A 10,077-nucleotide genomic window follows, 5' to 3' on the forward strand; every position below is an offset into this window, starting at 1 on the left:
TTTTTTGTTTTGTTTTGCTTTTTCCCCAGTCTATTTCTTTCTATCCTGTGCTCTGTGTCCTGGCACTCCAGACAATGACAGGTTTGGTATCCCTGCAAGGCATGCAATTTGTTGGCCAATCCAACAATTTATGAACCGCCTCTACCCAAGAACATCTTGTAGGTAGGACAAATTTTTATATATATGGCTTGTTTGGTGTCCCAATCCCACCACTTGAAGTCTTGACTCATAATATGACATGGCCATTTCAGGATATGTATCCTATATAGCTGTATGTCTTAGCTGGGGCCATCCTTTGTAGCATTTTGGAAGTTTCCATTGTACTTGGTTTCTACCTCGCCCTGAAATTCTACATTTTCCAGACATTTAATTCAGCACTCTTCCCCTTCATCCTCCCAACTGGATCCCTCCTCTTCCTATCCCCATCTGAAAAGAATGTGGACACTTCACATGTTTGCAATTCATCATTGTGCAGGAACCATGATAACTTCTGTATTGTTCCAATTTTAGTATATATGCTGCCAAGTGAGCACCCCTATGTTCCTAAGTCCACTTTAGTTTCCTCTTATGAGTCAGAGACTTGTTTTCCTACTCTCTATGTTTCCAAAGTTAGACTAAATTTCTCATCCTCTCCTATGTATGACATTGTGATGGATGAACAATGGAATAAGTATGCATGAGATAGTCCTGCCTTTGCACTGTCCTTTCATGACTGTTTTTCTATTTTCTTGTTACAATTATTCATGTACATTGTATGTCATATGTGTATGAACCCATGGAGACCAGAAGAGGTCATTGGATGCTTTGGAGCTGGAGTTACAGGCATAAGTGCAATTAAGCATTAGGCCATTGCTTCAGTGTTCAGAATAAATATGGCAAAGAAATTTTGGTAATTGCACAGTAAATATGGCTGATTTCTCAACCAGTGGAGTATCTTGTCATATTGAGCTACAAATATTTCTGCCATTATCACCTCCTTGTATTTATATGTAATCCAGATATTACTACTATAATTATGGGGTTGTTTATAGATAAATTAATATCAGTTGCAATAATTAACCAAATTAAAATTCCAACTATTATTTGTTTTAAATTATGGAGCTTGCTTTCTGTTTATACTTATTTTCCTAACCTTTTAGATAGCAGAGCATAATATTTTCATGAATCACAATACACCTCTATGCCATAGACTCCACAGATGTTTCTAGAATATCTCTTAAATCTGTGTTCTTTTGAAGAAAGCTGTGTTCATGGTGCTCACATTTATGAGAACCATGTGCATTATCCTTCAGTATCCAAAGAATTGCTTCCACAATACCTCATAAGAGCACCCCAGTTACTTATATGTAATATTCTTCTATATACATTGCCAGAGGTGACAGACCTGTATCCCTCAGGCTGAAAAGTACATATGCATTTATTTCCCATGACATGATGACACAATGTTTCATTAATCAAGTTTATGCTTGATAATTATATGAAAATATAGCAAACAATACAAAATTCATAATGTTTTCAGGAAGCATACTGTTTTTTGTTGAGCCACAATCATAGATAGGTTTATGTGGTTTAGGGTCTATGAGGTTTACCCCTGCATTAGTCATTTCCCTAATACTTATAAAAACATATTGGAGATGCTATGAAAGCTCTTTCTGTAATCTAGGAATTGATGGCAAGAAGAAAATACTTGTGTGGCCCAGTGTAGATGAAAGTGCTTCAAATATGTTGCATACATGTGTGGTTCAATTCATGATTAGAAAATGCATGGATAGAGAAGAATGACTGTATTAATATACATGAATAACAACTCTTATCTGTAACACTGCTAGAACTCACTCTGTATTAACAGAATCTCCACACTGCAATGGTTCATAAATTGGGGGCCCTACCCTGCCTGGGGAGTGGTGGGTGGATGGGGTGGGGGTAGGTTGGAGGTGAGGGAGAAGGAATGGGGGTGAGGGGAGGGAGAGGGAGAGGGGAATTACATGTGAAACAAGCCTGTTCTCTAACTTGAATTAATAATAATAATAATAATAATAATAATAATAACATAAATATAAGTCATCCAAATGGTATACTACAAAAGTAATGAAAGAAAGAGTCACAATCCATTTTACAACAAGTAATTGTTTCTTCCCTTTTCTAATTTACAAATCTTTTTCAACAGAAGAGTATTCTTCTTAAAAAATTGTAAAAACTTTCTGGGAGGTGGTGGTGGATGCCCTTAATCTCAGCATTCAGGAGGCGGAGACAGGCAAATCTCTGGGTTAGAGGTCAGAATGATGTACAGAGCAAGTTCCAGAACAGTCAAGACTACACAAAGAAATCCTGATTCTAAAAATAGGAAAGTTCTATTATGGTATAGTGTACAAAACAAAAATGAATAATATTGTAACTTTTGTTTTCTTTCCTGTCTTCTACTACTTCTACCTCCAATTAGTCTGAAAATAAAATGAAATACAAATGCATATGTACACACATAATACATACATGATACATACATAATGCATACATACATATATTTGTCTTTATACTTAATTCTGGTTTGTGTATTTTTGATACATTTGCTTGCTTGTTCTCCACTGAGACAGAAGATATAGGTGGAAGGTATGCAAGATCTGGAAGGTGTTGGGGAGGGGAGACTGTGATCAGAATATAGGATATAAAATTATCTTCAATAAAAAGTAAAACCACCAATATTTTAGGAGTGTCTAGCTCACACGTAAATCCAAGGAAATGGCAGATTTCTATACCCTACTCATATACATCTAAAGGTGAATTTTTGGTGTTTCCAAATCTGGAAAGGAGATACCAAACCAACTCAAGTGATTTTTAAATTGAGAGTCTGAGAGAGGTCTAAAATATGTGTCTGCTGAGACACTGAGAGAAAAGATATTTTTTTTACTTTATTTTTCCTCCATTTTTATTTAAATTAGAAACAAGATAGTTTTACATGCCAATCCTGGTTCCTACTCCCTCCCCTCTGCCCCTGTCCCCCACTAACACCCTACCCTTCCCATATCATTTCTGTTCCCCAGGGAGAGTGAGGTATTCCATGGGTAGTCTTCAAAGTCTGTCATATTCTTTGGGATGGTCCTAGGCCCTCACCCATGTGGCTGGGCTGAGGGAGTATCCCTCTATGTGAAATGGGCTCCTAAATTCCATTCCTATACTAGGGATAAGTACTCATCTACTATAAGAGGCCCCATATATTTCTGAGGCCTATTCACTGACAGCCACATTGATGGGTTCTGAATCAGTTCCATTCTGGTTTCCCAGTGATCAATCTCTGGGGGCCAAGAGCTCTCCCTTGTTCAGGTCAGCTGTTTCTGTGGGTTTCACCAGCTTGGTATGTGGCTCATCACTCCTCCTCCTCTGCAGCTGGATTCCAGTTCAGTTCAGTGTTTGTCTGTTGGTATCTGCCTCTACTTCCATCAGCTGCTGCATAAAGCCTCTAGGATGGCATATAAATTAGTCATCAATCTTATTATTAGGGGAGGGCATTTAAGGTCTCCACTGTTGCTCAGATGGTTAGTTTTTGTCATGCTTGTAGATCTCTGGAGGGAGCTATCATCTAAGGCATTGTATACCTCCTTCTCAAGCTATAGAGAGAGCCCTGTCTTCTGTTCACTTATGCCCAAGCTACTTCAGCAATTTAATATGATTGAGATTATTGCAATAAAAAGAAACCAATGAACCACCCTAGGATCCCAATACAAAACTGCTTATACTGAACTAGTCAATCCAAAAGACAGAAAGCAGCCTCAACAAAATTTTATCACTAATTCTCAGAGAATACCAACTAAAATCTTAAAAATCTTGATAAGTATATTGCAAAATCTTACTTTAACATTAGTAAAGCTGACCTATAAGTATCCGACACAAAGTTTGTAGCTTGGAAGATATAATAAAAAGATTGGCTCAGAACTAAAAGAAAAAGAAATATTATGTCATGGAAATGGTAAGAAATTTGAGGACAGTTGCCAAAGACATGCTATAAAGAATGCAATATCATCTCAAGGATATAATTCCAAGAGGAGTGATAATAAATGTGTAACATTTTTTTTCATTTGGAAGAAATTAATTAAGAAGAAAAAGATATATGTCACTGATATGATGATTTCTCATGATTAATACTACTTCATAGAAGTCAGTGGGAACTAGAAAGACATACTTATTCCAAAAGCAGCATAATCAAATATGTTTTAGTTTTTTTCAGTATGGTATCATTTTCAACATGATCTTATTAAATACAGTAAACATGTTAAAAAACAGATTTTTGAACTTCTATATTTTTGTATCCATTCAATCACATAATTGCTACCTAAACATGATATGTATAATGATGGCACAGTTGACATGCCAGCAGTGATTGGGGGAATCTTATAGGACCCTGTCCATAGATGAAGATCTATAGAAAATTAAGGATTGCTAAGAGAAAGAGAATTAGTCTTCTCTAGGGTTGAGCCTCTGATATGTTGTCCATTCACAATGTGTGTGTGTGTGTGTGTACATGTGACAATAATCATTTTAAGTTCTTTGTTTCATGCTTCAGCTATGTTGCTGTACTCAGGGCCTGCTGTGGTATATTTTCTGGGGGTAAGATTGATGGAATGATTTGGAGGAGAGGAGTGAGAAGGGAAGATCTGCAATTTGCCTACCTGCTTCCCTCAGCTGAGTGTCAAATTAAATTTAAATATTTTTATCTTATGACATATGCCATTATCACCAAGATAATCACTTTAAAAGAGGCCATATATCTGATAGAGGAGGGGACAATGGAGTTGCTTGAGTTGGTAACTAACAGGGGAGACAGATCCCCAACTGGACAGTTCTTGTCCCTTAATAAAACTTCAAGTACCAGGATTGGGTTACTTGTAATTGCAGTTTTGCCCAAAGAGGTCCAATGGAATGCCCTGCCACCAAACTAGCCAGACTGTTGCCAAGACTACAGGTAGCTCTTCACAAACTGATGGCAAAGCCTCATTGCTGAAGACAGAACCTATCCAACTCATTAAACATGAAGAAGTAGATCTGTTTGCTACATAGACACACTTCAATACTAGCTTCTGTGGAAAATACATGGTTTCAAAAGCGAAACATTAAAGCCAACCCAGCCATAAAACCCTTTGGTCTACAATGGTGTCCTGCCTGCAAGATATGTTAGTGCAAAGGAGGCACACTTGTGGGTGTAACCAACACATGTCTGATTTGCCTTGGAACCCACTGCATGAGATGGAAGCCGTGGAGGACACTGCTAGGGTGACTAGGAATCTGAGACTAGATAGTCTAAAGACCTATGGTAAAACCCAAACCGAATGCTCTTTTTCTAAAAACAAAACAAGAAAAAAAAAAACTAGAAAAATCATGATGCCTAATCAACAGTAGAGAAGCTCCTTACTGCAGCAGATGGGAGCATATGAAGAGACCCACAGACATATATGCAGTGAGAGCCTTGAAACTCAAAGCCCTAAATGGGATGTCCCCATAAAATCCCTCCACCACTTAGGGAATCCCATGGAAAGGGAGGAAGAAAGTGTGTAATCATCAGAGGAAATGGAGGACATCAAGAAAACAAGACTGGATTGAGGAATGAGACACATATGAACTCACAGAAACTGAGGCAACATGCCCAGGGCCTGCAGGATTCTGCATCAGATGAGGGTCCAAGGTAAAAGGGTAAGTGGACACATACCCATATTGGTAACCCAGAATTCATCTCCAATTGATAACCACTTGGGAATTAAAATTTATATTTCTCCAAGAGAGTCTCACTGTAGAAACAAACTATTCTTTAGAGTAAGCTGCATGCTCAAGACTTGAGTGAAAACAGAAAACAGACTCAGTAGCATCACTGGAAGCTTCTTGGCTCATAATATTATGTCAGTATTATTATTTTATTTTTAACTAAATTTAATTTACACACAAACTTCATTACCCCAGCTCTCCAACCCTTTGCATATATATTATGGCTTCAAGTTTAGGACTTTTACAGGGTGCTTGAGTGTGAGAAAAAGTGGGTATCAGTGTCTTTATCTGTTTTTGTTTCTCTTCCGGGCTCTTTTCCTCCTCTTTTTGTCCTATATAATGTTTTAGTATTGACTTTATCTTATTTTCTTATTATCCTGTAGAAGCCTGTTTGTTTTCTAATGAGAGAGAGAAAGAGTGTAGAACTGGATGTGTGTGCATGTATGTGTATGGAGAAATTGGAAAGAGTACAGGGAGGATAAACTGTAATCAGGATATATTACAAACAAAAAAAATCGATTTTCAATTAAAGAAAAATACATTGTAACAATTTGAATAACAAATAACATAAATTGTTAAAATGATCGCTGGCTATAATTAAATGAGTTTTACTTAATATCAAAAATTTAATTTAACAGTTTACTGAAGATAAGATTTATCATGGCAGACTAACAACAGAAAAGACTAATTTTAACTAAATAATTTTTTTGTCATGTTTTTCTTTTCCACTAATAAATTTGATTGGCTTTTAATCTGAATAATTTTATTATTAATCATTATTTAAATACACACAAAACTGTGGATAGATACTAAAATGTGATTTAATGATGACCTGGGTAGAATTATTTAGCGATTCAAGACTTTAAAGTTCCTTAGGAAAGAATAGGACAATAACCAGTAAGACTAAAATGTTGGATAGGTAGGATGGTTAATTCCTATTTGCATCTTGACTGACTTGGAATCTGAATGGAGAATCACCTCTGAATGGATTTATGCTAGGATGAAATGCCTACCCTGAATGTGGAAAACACCATCCTACAGACTATGGTCTTTCACTGATAAAAAGAAGCTAGCTGAGTGCCAGCATTTGTCTCCTGATTCCTAACCTCAGACTCAAGGTAACCACTTGCTCTTCATTCCTGCCCTTACCACCAGACCATGGTAGACTAGATTTGCAAACACTAAACTAAAACCCTCATTCATTCCTTAGACTTCTTTTGTCTAAGATATTGTTACAATAATGAAACTGTTATTGCAGGGAAAATTAATTGGAAATAACTAATAAAAATCTGTAACCTTAAACCATTAATTTTAATAGCCACTAAATGGAGAATGATACTTCATTTTCCTTAATTATAGGAAGTAGAATTTTCCAAGGTGTTCATTAAATCACCAGCAATAAATTTCAAATTATAAAGGTCCAGATTTTTGGTTCAAATTATTTATTTATTGACTATGCATTTTTATGAAACTAAATGACCTCCCTGGAAAGACATGATCATTGTCATTTCTTCTGTATTTGTGGGAATACATAAAACATGGAAGTCTCTGAGGTGGGGTGGGTTATATTATTATTAACTACATATACTGGGGAAAATATATAGTTCTTAAAATGATTAAATTGCCTACATTTTAAATGAAATGAATATAATATATACAAGAAGGAGGTACTGTTGTAAGAAATTATGTATCAGGGTAATTATGTATTTGATTGGCTTTAAGATTAGCCAGATGTGTATATAACAAATTTCTCTATAATGTGTGTATTATTACATTTGCTCTGTAAAAGGTTTAACTGCAGTATAGTTTTTGGCTTTCTTAATTCTGAAATTTTATGAATGCTATTCTGTTTCATTCCTAAATAAGTTAGCAGTGACCAAAAATAATAAGACAGTGACATCTACAATTTTGGATTTTCAATCAAAGCACTGTATTTTTTAAAATCTGCAATAAGATCATTTCATAACTAATGGGAAATTACTAAACTTATTAGAACCAATGAGTGACTAAATTCCTTTACTCCTAGTCCTTCGAGCTTTGACAGACTCGAATTTTCAGATCAATGTTACCACTGGGTACATGAAATTACTAGGTGGTCCAGTGGTGTGTTTATTTTCCTGTTGTTTTTAAATCCCTGAACATTCCTAACAAATTAAACGATGGAAGCTTTATATGAAACCAAGGATGTAGCTTGAGTTATGTCTTCCCAGCTGAATGTTCCGCAGTTTTGTTTTGATAATGAAAGGCATAGCTGAAAATTAATGTGCATAAACAGTTTTTATTTGGTAAATATTGATAATGGCTGAGAACTCCTGAGTTCTATTCTAAACTGTAGTGAGGTGATTGGATATTTGAAGGCATGTGGAGGAACAAGAGGCAAACAGAGACTTGGACTCCTAGCAGTTAAGGATTACAGAGATGGCCAGGGTAGATGCTGTGAGGCCCGCTATCTGCTGTCTGGCCATTGTGGAAATGCAGATTGTGTTCTGTCCCCAGAGCCTTGGGCACTGAGGCCTCCTTTCCTTTTATTTTTCTTTCTTTCTTTTTTTATTTTTCCTGCTGATTGCATTTCAAAGCAATGGCTTTCAGGTGCTCCAGAGAGACACTTCTGAGTTGTAGTAAATGCCCATACATCTCAAAGGGACAAAAGAAAGATTCATAATTGTGAGCCTTTTTTATAAACGCTCTAAGATAGAAAGGTCAGGGCCCTATTGTCTTGTATTGGCTAGAGCAAGCAGTAGATGGCCCTGGCAGCCCTGAGCTGTGTCTGGCAGGCTTTTTAATGGGGGGACAGAGGTCATTTAGGGAAACAGACAGAAGCTGTTAGAACTTGGTTACATTCTTTCCTCTTGGCAAAGAGTGAGTTTTAGATCTGTTCTACAGTTTTCATTTTCAATTAATGAAATGTGATCTGCATTATTCTGCTTCTGTGGAGAGGCATAGCCCAAGGTAACTATTTCTAAATTTCAGTAAGAATGAAGCATTGTTTCTTCAACACATTCCATCAGGTTCTTTCATCCCTGGACCCAATTTTATGAAATAATAAGCACAGAATTCAGTAGAATTAGTTGGTATGAAGTTTCCTGGCAGAAAACATGTGCTTTCTTAAAATTCTTTGTTATCTTATTGTTTCAATTTAATTCAGAATTCCCCCACACATCTTTTACAGATTCTCTTTGTCTCCTTCATTTCAACACTTGCATTAGATTTTACAAATGAGTGCGCCTGTGAACAAGTGAGCTGAGAAGTCAATGTGGTTTGATTCACGACTTCTCTTTCATTAGTCTAACATGCATTAGATAACATTTGTTAATCCATGTGTACAGAATTACAAAGAGATATCTCTTTTAAACAGTTGCAAAATTAAATAGAGATTTGAGCTAAACATTTCATTATTCAAAATGTTTATACAAATATGAAAGTAATCTTTTAAAAATCTGTTTACCATCAGGTTTAATAGAGAAATGTCATTTATTGGTTTAATGTCCAGGTCCAAAATGAGAGATGACATCTTATTCCATTCTTTCTAATTATCAGAAACATTTGCATGTTATTTTAATTGCTGCAAAAATTGCTATTTTAAGATAAATGTAAACATGTTTAGAGATAATGAGGTACAAGAAATCTTGTAGAAGTCTAAAAAGAATATAGCTTTTCATTTTTTTTAATGATTTATGTATTCAGATATAGAAAACAAGTGATGTTAAAATTAATTAGGAAAGGTGATCTTAATCAGTATATTAAATGTATTTCCTATCTGGTATTTCAGTACACTGCTCTGGGGTCTTTTCAGCAGTAGGAAGATCAGTCATGAATTCTGAGATGGATGCACCTGTGCCCCATGCTTGTTTACTTAGGAATATCTTTAATGAAATGTACATTTGCCTAATTTAAATTTGAAAAAATATTAAATAGTTATAGCTCAAATTCCTTTTATTCCTGCTTCGCACTATTTAAGAATTTATTCTTCTCTTATATATTATATCATGAGCACACTTTCCTTCGCTCTAGTTCTTCCAGTCACTTTGCCCACCTCCTCTCTCCCTGAGATTCACCCCTCCTTGTCCCTTCAGAAAAGACCAGGTATCCCAGAGACATTATCTGAACATGGAATAACAAGTTACAATACAGCTAGACAGAAGTTAAAATAAATCTAGGCACATACCTGCATATCAAGATTGGATGGGAAATTACAGTAGGAGAAAACGGTCCAAGAGCAGACGAATGAATCAGAGACATTCCTCTCCCATTTTTAGGAGTCCCATAAGAACACCAGGCTTCACAATAATAACATATATGCAGAAGAGCAAGCTCATACCCACGCAGGCT

At 35.9% G+C, this 10,077-nt stretch overlaps 1 non-coding gene across 1 annotated transcript; it reads right to left on the bottom strand.

Annotated features, from left to right (window-relative positions):
• Window positions 1–430: 430 nt before the first annotated feature.
• LOC113832551 lies at window positions 431–533 on the bottom strand. The gene has a single exon (XR_003479853.1). It is a non-coding gene; the product is annotated as a U6 spliceosomal RNA (small nuclear RNA).
• Between the last annotated feature and the right edge of the window lie 9,544 nt (window positions 534–10,077).

Source organism: Cricetulus griseus (genome assembly GCF_003668045.3).
Source record: "Cricetulus griseus strain 17A/GY chromosome 1 unlocalized genomic scaffold, alternate assembly CriGri-PICRH-1.0 chr1_0, whole genome shotgun sequence".
NCBI lineage: Eukaryota > Metazoa > Chordata > Mammalia > Rodentia > Cricetidae > Cricetulus > Cricetulus griseus.